The sequence below is a fragment of the Phocoena sinus genome, chromosome 15 (assembly GCF_008692025.1).
Source record: "Phocoena sinus isolate mPhoSin1 chromosome 15, mPhoSin1.pri, whole genome shotgun sequence".
NCBI lineage: Eukaryota > Metazoa > Chordata > Mammalia > Artiodactyla > Phocoenidae > Phocoena > Phocoena sinus.
Window position 1 is genome coordinate 25,885,917 of NC_045777.1, and position 9,675 is coordinate 25,895,591.

Sequence of the window (9,675 nt, forward strand, 5' to 3'; positions counted from 1 at the left end):
TCCCTAGCATCACTCTGTGTCAGAGGGGGCACTCCATAAAAGTTTGTTGGTTGAAGGAATGTGTGTTATCCCTTTCCCCTCTGCTAGACTGGGTCTCCTTCAGGTCAGGGACCACGGTTCTGCCATCTTTGTGTCCCCAGGAGCCAGCTAGGGCCTGGCTTGTGGTAGGTCCCAATAAGCACTACATTGAATTAAAGTGAAAAGAGCAACTTAATTAAGTTTGACCAACTGGCTGAATAGATGAATGTAGGGGATGAGACCCAGAATCTAGCAAGAAGAATCCAGAATTCCATCCATCCATCCATCCATCCATCCATCCATCCTCCCATCCTTCCATCCATCCACTCATCCCATCAACCATTCATTCTTCACATTTGTTTGGAACTTCTATTCTGGCCCTGCCCCATGCCAGGCTCTGGGGTCCCAAAGAGCACCCGTGTGTGCCACCTTCAGTGCCCACCAGCAGTGGGTGGAGGCAAACATACATACTGACAACTATTTTCCCCAAGGCAGGTAATGTTCTTGAAAATGTTCTGTACATTGAAAACTTCATGCAAATGGTCAGAAATTTCCCTCTTCCTGCCTTGGCTTCTGTCCCTGGCACAGAGCCTGGTCCTGAGGAAGGCCTTTCATAAACACTGAATTGGGTTGAATTGAGCACTTTGGGACGTGAAAGAAGAAACAATATGACATTATGGTGTAGCTGGAGATAATACAGGTAATACAAAAGACCGACGTTGGCAGAATCCCAAAACTTGGGGTAGCTTTGAGTGTGTTTGTCTCACAGGGCTTTCGATAATCAGCCAGACTTCAGCTGGAGCCCTAACCCTGCTGCTGACCAGCTGTGTGACCTTGGGCGAGTTACATAGCCTCTCTGAACCTCCATTCCTCATTTGCAAAGTAGAGCTCACAATAGTGCATTTGATAAAGTTGGTGTGAGGATTAGGTGAGATTTAAGCCTGAAAGCAGTTAGCCCAGTGTCTGGCACATGGTGGGTACTCAGAAAAGCTAACTCTGCCCAGGGGAAGGATTAAGGGTGAGAAAAAGGACAGGGTCTCTTTCCTGACCCTACTTCTTACAGGTGGTGATTTTAGGCAAGTCAGCTCTCTGAACCTCCTCTCTAAAATCAGACGCTGATCCTGGCTGGGAGGCACTGGGGATGCACTGAATAAAAAGGAGAATAAAACGTCCTGGAGCCTTACATCGTGGCCACTGAATTAAAGGGGAGGAAATGCAGAGAAAAGAGCAGAACTCTTTGCCTTTCCTCACGGGACACATGTCTTGTGGGGTCTCTCTCACTATCGTTCCCAGGCTTCTTGTCTCTCTGGACGATCCCCAGGGCCTCCTCTCTGGCTTCCTGGACCTGCTTTGCACCAACTCCTCCCTGTGCCCAGAGCCAGGCCTGACGATGTCACACCCTGCAAATCTCTCCCATCTGGCAGGACAGGAATAAAGGCGCAGACGTATAGAATGCACTTGAGGACACGGGGACGGGGAAGGGTATGCTGTGATGAAGTGAGAGAGTTGCATGGACATGTATACACTACCAAATGTAAAATAGATAGCTAGTGGGAAGCAGCCGCATAGCACAGGGAGATCAGCTCGGTGCTTTGTGACCACCTAGAGGGGTGGGATAGGGACAGTGGGAGAGAGACACAAGAGGGAGGGGATATGGGGATATATATGTATACATATAGCTGATTCACTTTGTTATACAGAAGAAACTAACAAAACATTGTAAAGCAATTATACTCCAATAAAGATGTTAAAAAAAAAAATCTCCCCCACCCTTCAGGGAACATCCCCTACGAGACCCTCAATGATCCACCCCGCTGGCCCTTCTTACTTTCTTGCCTTGTGGTTTTTGAATAGGTCTCTTCCTTTTACACACACACACACACACACACACACACACACACACACACGATTGTCAACTCTGAGAGGCCAAGGTCTGCCTGAGATTCATCTCTTGTTTCCCAGGATGGTTTACACAGAATGAGCTGAAATATGTTTGTCAATTGCATCTGTCAGGATTATTTGTGTTATTTGTAATGGAAAACACTACCCAAACTGACTTAAGTGTAAAAGGGAGGCATTGGCTCCCGTTAACTCAAAGGTCAATGGATTTCAGGCATGGCTGAATCCAAGTGCTCAAAGGAGAGTTTCAGGACAGTTTCTGTCTGTGACTTGGCTCTACCTTCTTCACTGGCTTCATTTTCAAACCGACTCTCCCCAAGGGGTAGCAGAGACGACACCAGGCTCACGTTCTCTCTTAACAACGCTAGCAGAAAGAGCATTATCTCTCTCCTAATACCTCTTCCAAAGTCTAGGGCTGATCTGCATCGGTCCGGCTGGGGTTACATGCTGAGCTCTGAGCCAATCACAGTGGCTGGGGTGAAGGAATACACTGATTGGCCAATATGAAAACATTATGCCTGCAAAGGCGGCAGAGATGGAATGGTGGGAAGGGCAGGAGGACAGGCAGGGGAGGATGGCCAAGGAAGAGCTGGTTTCAAGGAGGAGGAAGTGATGTCTGTGCTGCCATCAAGTAAGATGAGGCTGAAAAGGGCCTGCTGGTTTCTTCCACATGGAGATTGTTGACGTCCTGGTGAGCACTGAGCTGGTAGGGTGACCAGTGAAACTAGGTGGGCAAAGGGGTAAACGTGTCCCAAGCGAGTGTGCTGCTCAAGGGGTGACCTGTGGGTCAGTAGCATCAGCGTCTCCAGGGAGCTTTGAGGAAATGCAGAATCTCAGGCCCTGGCCCAGACCAACCCGCCAGAACCTGCATTTTAACAAGAGCCCCAAGCGTTTTGCACCTGTTCCAGGCTGAGAAGCCCAGCTCTGTGGAAACTTGGCTGTGAAGGGGGAGAGGAAGGGGAGGAGGGAACTGGAGGGAATGTGGCATTAAGAGAGGAACCTTGATTCTTCCTTAGGAGGGAGAGCCTGAGACGTGTTCTGCTGTGCATCCTTAACAATGAGAAAAAGTAACTTTCTGTTCCCAACATGAAACTTCATTTGTATTTTGCAAGACGCTGTTTCAGATTTGCATAAATCAGATTCACATAGATGTGACCTGAATGTATTTGCTGCCTGAAGGAAGGAACGTCGTGGTGGTGGTATATCCTGAGAGTCTCCCACGGCCGGTCCTTTGGTGCCTGGAGGCCTCCCCGGGATCATTGATTCTGGACCAGGGACACCTGGCCACGTAGAGACTTGGGCAAGAACCAAAGGCCACTCCAATTCCCTCTTCTCTCCCTTCTTTGTCCCCGCATCTGGCTCCACGTGACTCTTCTCCAGGCCCGTGGAAACCCTCGGGGTGTTCACAGAGATGGTGCTGGCAAAAGGAGGTTGACAAAACAAATGCTGTCACATGTGTCACTGGGCCAGAAGGGCACATGAGCCACCACAGTCAGGGTGTCTTCAGGCCGGGGCCCAAGGGGCACGAGGGAGGCCTAGAGAGGACTGGGCTCTGGGGTCACTTTGTGTGGGGTGTGGGGAGAGCCCTGGGGGCTTGGGCCCCTCCCGTCACTGCGGGTTCCCAATGGCCCGACCTGTGGTCTCTTGGCTGCCACCCCATGAGTCCCCCCACCCCCAGGATAGAGTTGTAGAACCAGGCAGTGGTGAAGAGGCCCAGCTTCATGAATCCCAATTCCCTGTGGTACCAGTGGGGAAACTGAGGCCAGAGCAACACGGGGGACTCAACAAGGATGTGGCAGGGTAGTGCTGGGCCAGAACGAGAACCTAGGGCATCCCTCCTCCCTGAGGCCCTGGACATCCTCCCTCTTCCAGCCTCCCGCTCTGCCAGAAGGCCTGGGTCCTAATTCACTCTACCTCCTTCCAGCTGTGTGCGAGTCGGCTAGGCAGCGAGCCTCTCTGAGCCTCAATTTCCTCATCTGCAAAACAGGGTCAGGGTTACTCCCTAAGATGGTTGTGAGAACCACATGGAATGGCCCAGGTAAGGAGAACAGCACAGGGCTGGGCAGAGACTAAGAATAAACAAAGCTAAGGTCTATTACCTACCGTAATGGTATTGCTATTATTATCCCGATTTTTCAGATGGGGAGACTGAGGTTAGGTGTCTCAGTAGACTGAAGAATTGGCATCTGAGCCCAAGAGCTCTGACTCCCAACCCACACGTTTAGTAGCATCACTTCTCTGAGCCTCAGTTTCCCATCTTTAAGGTGAAGCTAATTACACTGACCTTGAGAGATGGCTTTGAAAATTAAACGAGATCTTGAAAGCCAAGTGCTCAGCACGGTACCCTGCATTAAAAAAAAAAAAAAAAAAAAATGCTGCTTTGTACAAATTATCTTCAGTGTAAGAAACATGAATCTGCAGGGTCATGGCGCCACCTTGTGGTGTCCTATGGGAACTGCAACCTATCGCCCAACCTGGGCCAACCCCATGGATTCTTCTTACTCCTTCCTCATGGGGCCAGGAGGGTAGGGGGTAGGGGGGTTGAGGGGAGTGGAGAGGAGGGTGACTGAAGCTCATGGAGTCTCCAGCCCCTGTGATTGTGGGAGCTCATCTGTGGGGAGCAGGAGTGAAGCGGGGAGGGGGTTGACAGTGTGTTCTCACAGCCCTTTGCATTTTCCCTCCACATCTCTGCACCAGTTCTTCCCTCTGCCTCGCAGTTTTTGGACCACCCACCAGTGGACGCAGTTTGTGACACTGTCCCAGGCTCCGCATCTAGGCTTTCCTCATGCGTTGTCTCAGGATTACCCTATAAAATAGCCACTATTCTCACTCCCATTTTGCAGAAGAAGAAACTGAGGTTCAGAGTCAGTGGGAAGGGTAGCATTTGAACGTAGGTCTACCTGGCTCCAAAGCTGTGCCCTTCACTGCACACCAAAGTGCCACAACAGGGGTCACCCACTCGCTGAAACACACAACTGCACCATGAAAGTCTCATGCGAAGAAAGGTTCAGGGCTTCAATTGTGTGGGACCAGCAGGCCCGACATTCCCACCCACTGGGAAGGCCCTGGGATTCCCAGGGCCTTTGAGGCCAGGATTCTGACCTTCTGGAATTCTAAATGTGTATTATCTTACGCTTCAATTTCATCCTTTCTAGGCAGATGCTGAAGTGTACCTTATACACTGAAAAAGCGGCTTTGGAGCAATTTTCTTATACAGGAAAGGAAGGCAGAGTACAGAGGAGCAGGATTGGGGAATACAGGATTAGAGGGTTACAGGCAGCTTCGCTAGTAGCACCTATTGATTCTGAGTCCTAAACAGCTTGGAGCCAGTCCTTCAGCCTGGCTCATGCATCTCACTGGAATGCCGTTGCCGTACTGGGTGGAACATCTCCTCGGCCTAAGTGGTCCTCAGAAATACGCAGACCCTAGGCTGCAAATCAGACCAACTTCCTGAAGGGGGAGGATGTTCACTCCTGTTCTTCCCCCATTAGAGCATCACTCTTTTGGTTGGGTTCTTAGAGGCTTTTCTGCCTCAATCAGTACCCACCCTGGAGAGGTGTTTCATCTGATCCGTTTTGAGCGAATGCAAACCCAGGCTCTAACTTGGGACTATTTGCCGTTTGGCTGTGAGAGATCAATGGTGGGTAAACCAAGATGGCAGTTTCTCGAGATGGGGTCAGAGAGCTCCGCAGTGACTCTCCTGGGCTTAACATCCTTACCGTGGTCCTGGCAGGGTTCCCAAGCTGATCCTAGTGGTGAGAGGACTGCGGGGTCTCTGCAACTGACAGCAAAGAGAGACATTAGAAGATGCCACCATAAGAAGGACCTGTGGCGGCCACAGTTTTGTCAAGGGCCTCTCTGGCCTCTGGTCCTGTCCCGCTCCCGTTTCCCCAGCACTCATCATTGACGGAAAGATCTTTAGAGACTGTGCATGTTTTATAGATGGGAGAAGAGAGGTCCAGAGAGAGGATGGGACTGCTATAGGATCACCAGAGAGCTGGTAGCTGAACTGGGATTTGAACCCAGGTCTCCGGATGCCCAGGCCAGGGCATCTTTCTGGTCATCTTCTCTGGCTTTTGCAATAATCATGGAGAATTCCAGGGAAGCAGCAAGAGGGCTCATGGATAAGTCAGGCCCTCCCTGGCTCCACAGGGAGACTATAGGCTGCCCCTCCTGTTTGGCAGGGATCCCATCTCCTTCCTGCCTCCTGCTTGGGACCCAGTCTCGGTGAGAAGCCCAGAGGAGGTAGAGGCGGCTTGAAAGAGGTTACTGATGACAATCCAGAAGCTTGGCCAGGACGGCTCTCCTTCTTTGTCCAGCCCGGGCCCCCACAGAGGGCATGGGGGTTTGGGGATAGAATGGAAGCACAATGATTAAACAAATTCCTTTAAGACTCAGAAATCAGTTGGCTCTACTGGAAAGCTCCTCACACTAGATTAGTGGAATATCTCAAGAATCGCACCACAACGCTCTTTACCATAAAGCGGGATAGGCTGGAAACTTAACCATAATATGAAGAACAGCCTCACCAAGGAAAGGGACTGGCCTAGAAACCTAACGGAATGAGATATTCCAGTTAACTGACCAGCAGAGTGAAATATTTTAGGAATCCGTCACGTAGTCTTCCCTCCAGCGTGAGATAGCCCAGGAATCCCATAACACGGATCATTATGGAGTAAAAAATTTCAGCAATTTCACTAAAAGATTAATCATTATAGAGTAGGTGATTCCAGGAATGTCATGACAGAACTCTTCGCCATGGAGTAGGTTAGTTAAGGAGCTCCACCTCGACACTGCTGACTCTGGAGTGGGCTGTCCCGGGAACCCACTCTAACACTCATCACTATGGAATGGGCTGCTCCAGACCTCTCTCTCTAGCCAGAGTCACTATGGAATAAGACAGCCTGGACTCCCACCGTCACAGTCATCACTATGGAATGGGCGATCTCAGGAACCCTGCTGTGACACTGGTCCCTGGGGAGCCGGTGTCCACGAAGCCAGCTTCAGTGCTCGATATTGATCAAAGCATGGAATCTGTGTCCGGTGGGCTCTCTGTGGTCCCAAGATTTTACACCTGCTTTCAGGACTCTTGAGGAAGAAGAGTTCAACATGAAGATGGAGTGGGAACTGGGAGACAGTGGGGGTAGGTATGAGAAGAAAAAACTTACGTTCAGTCAGCCAGTTAATGAAAGAGGCCGGGAAGTGTTTGTCCTGGGAAAAACCAGAAAGCCCACGTTAACTGAGCACCTACTACACCAAGTTCTGCGCCTCTCATTTAATTCTCACAGCAACCTCGCAATATAGGGACCATAGACAAGGAAGAGAAGACTCAGAGATGTGAATGGCTTTGCCCAGGTCGTACAGGATGCTGGTGGCAGAGCTGTTCCTAAAATCTGGACTTTTGAATTTTATCCTGAACAGCTGAGTGCTGGGAGCACAGGGGCTGTTAGTCTCAAGGTCCCTGAAGTTCTTACTTTGTGGAGCAAAGCACATTCCCCATAAATCAGGGCTTCCCATTAGTTAGAGGGGGCTGGCAGTATCATGTTAATGCTTAAAAGAAGCTCAGAGGGGAAGGATGCATTTAAGACCAGCCTGAACCACTCCTCCATTCTGGGGTCCCCAGGTACTGTGATGCCAAGTAACTAGTTTGATTGTTTTTTTTAATTTTTTTTTTTTTTTTTTTTGTGGTACGCGGGCCTCTCACTGTTGTGGCCTCTCCCGTTGCGGAGCACAGGCTCCGGACACGCAGGCTCAGCAGCCATGGCTCACAGGCCCAGCCGCTCCGCGGCACGTGGGATCTTCCCGGACCAGGGCACGAACCCGTGTCCCCTGCAACGGCAGGCGGACTCTCAACCACTGCACCACCAGGGAAGCCCTACCCTCCATCCATCTCTATAATTTCCTTTTTTCTTCCTTCACCCATTCAATTAATACATATATTGTCTATACACACCTCTCCACCATCCATCTTCCCACACAAGAGTAATAGACCCTTCTTTCCTTCCATTCATCCACCACCCACCTGTCTATATATGTACCCTTTCACCCATTCATCCTTTTATCCAACCATCCTCTCTTCCTTCTTTCATGATTTTATCCATTCTTCTTTCCATCCATTCATCCATCTATCCCTCCATCCCTCCATCATCTTGCATCTTTCCAGTTTCTCTTATATCCATCAATCATTTTATCTCTTTCCTTTGTCTGTCCATCTATCCATAAATCCACTTATATTCCCTTTCTTCCATTTTTCCCTCCTTCCATCATATTCTGTTCACACTTCCTTGTATTTATCCATCCACGCATCCATCCATCTATCCACCTACTCTTCCATACATATTTCCACTTATTTATATTTATACTTTTGTCCTTTGTTCCGTTCATCGATGTTCTTCTCTTTCATCTCCAGTTCATATTCCAACAAAGTAGATTCGGAGTGCCTCCTCTGTGCCTAACCAGGGACTACGAGACAAACACAAGAAAGAATATGACACAGAGTCCCTGCTCTCAAGGAGCTTCCGTTCTAGTGGAAGAAAAAGCCAAGAAGCAGACAAGTACTACACAGTCTGGTACAAGTGATGGATAGGTGTGCGTGGGAGTCCTGAGGAGGGAGTCATTCTACCTGGAGAGGTCTGCAAAGGCTTTGGGGGGAGCTAACCATTGGAGTCACACCTTGAAGGGGTGCAGGAATTTTCCAGGTGCAGAAGGAGGGTGTGGGAAGTCACTTGGAGCAAAGCTATAATGTCTCAAAAGGGCCTGGAGCCTATGGGATGATTGAGATCAGCTGGCTGAAGCAGCGTGAGGGGGACAGAGCAGAATAAGGCTGGGGAAGTTGCAGGAAAGACCTTGACTGCCAACCTTGGGGGTTTGAACTTGATCCTCCTACAGAAGACTCTGAGCAGAGGTGTGATTCAGAAATACCTCTCTGGGAGCTGTGAAAGGGAGAAAACAGGAGTGGGTGTGTGGCTACTGCAGTAGTCTAAGCCAGAGAGCAAGTCTCAGGTCCATGACACAACTTGCTTTTCAGGATGCTTAACTGTTGATTGATGATGTGGAACCAGAATCGGACCACCGAGCACAGCTGAAATACAGATGAGCAGAGGTCTCCCGCCTTCCAGCCCAGCCCAACCTCTGACTGGTTGTATAAAACTGAGTGGTCCTATCAGAGGCTTTTATAAACACAATAGAAATCATCCTCTCCCACAGGTGTAAACTCCTTAGCTCACATTAGTCCCTCAGTAAATGTCCCTTCCCCAGGAGCAGGGACCTGGACAAAGGACAGGACAGCAAAGCTCTGGGAGGCTGGAGAGTCCAAAGACAAAATCGCCTGCCCTGGCTGCCTCTGTCTACCTTGGTTGCCTCTCTGTGCCTCCAGCTGCAAAGCCTTTCCAGCTAATCTCTAGGGTCTGCCTGGGACCCACTTTGTCAAACTCACCATGTTGGGGAGAGAGCTCTGCAGGATCTATTTCAGCATGGCTTCTATCACTGCAGAGAGCAGGCTGGGGAAGGGAACAGGGACATTTGAAATAATGACAGTTATGGCTAATGGTTACAAAATGTTTCCTCCACTCCAGGGACTAGCCTAAGTACTTGGCATATACTAACTCAAATTACCATAATATTAAAAATACAGATTGCTTGAATCCCAGCACCACTGCTTCCTGGCTGTGTGACCTTGCCTAATTTACATAAGGTCTCTGTGCCTCTCATGTGTAATATGTAAAATAGAGTTGCTGTGAGGATGCAGTGAGTGAAAGA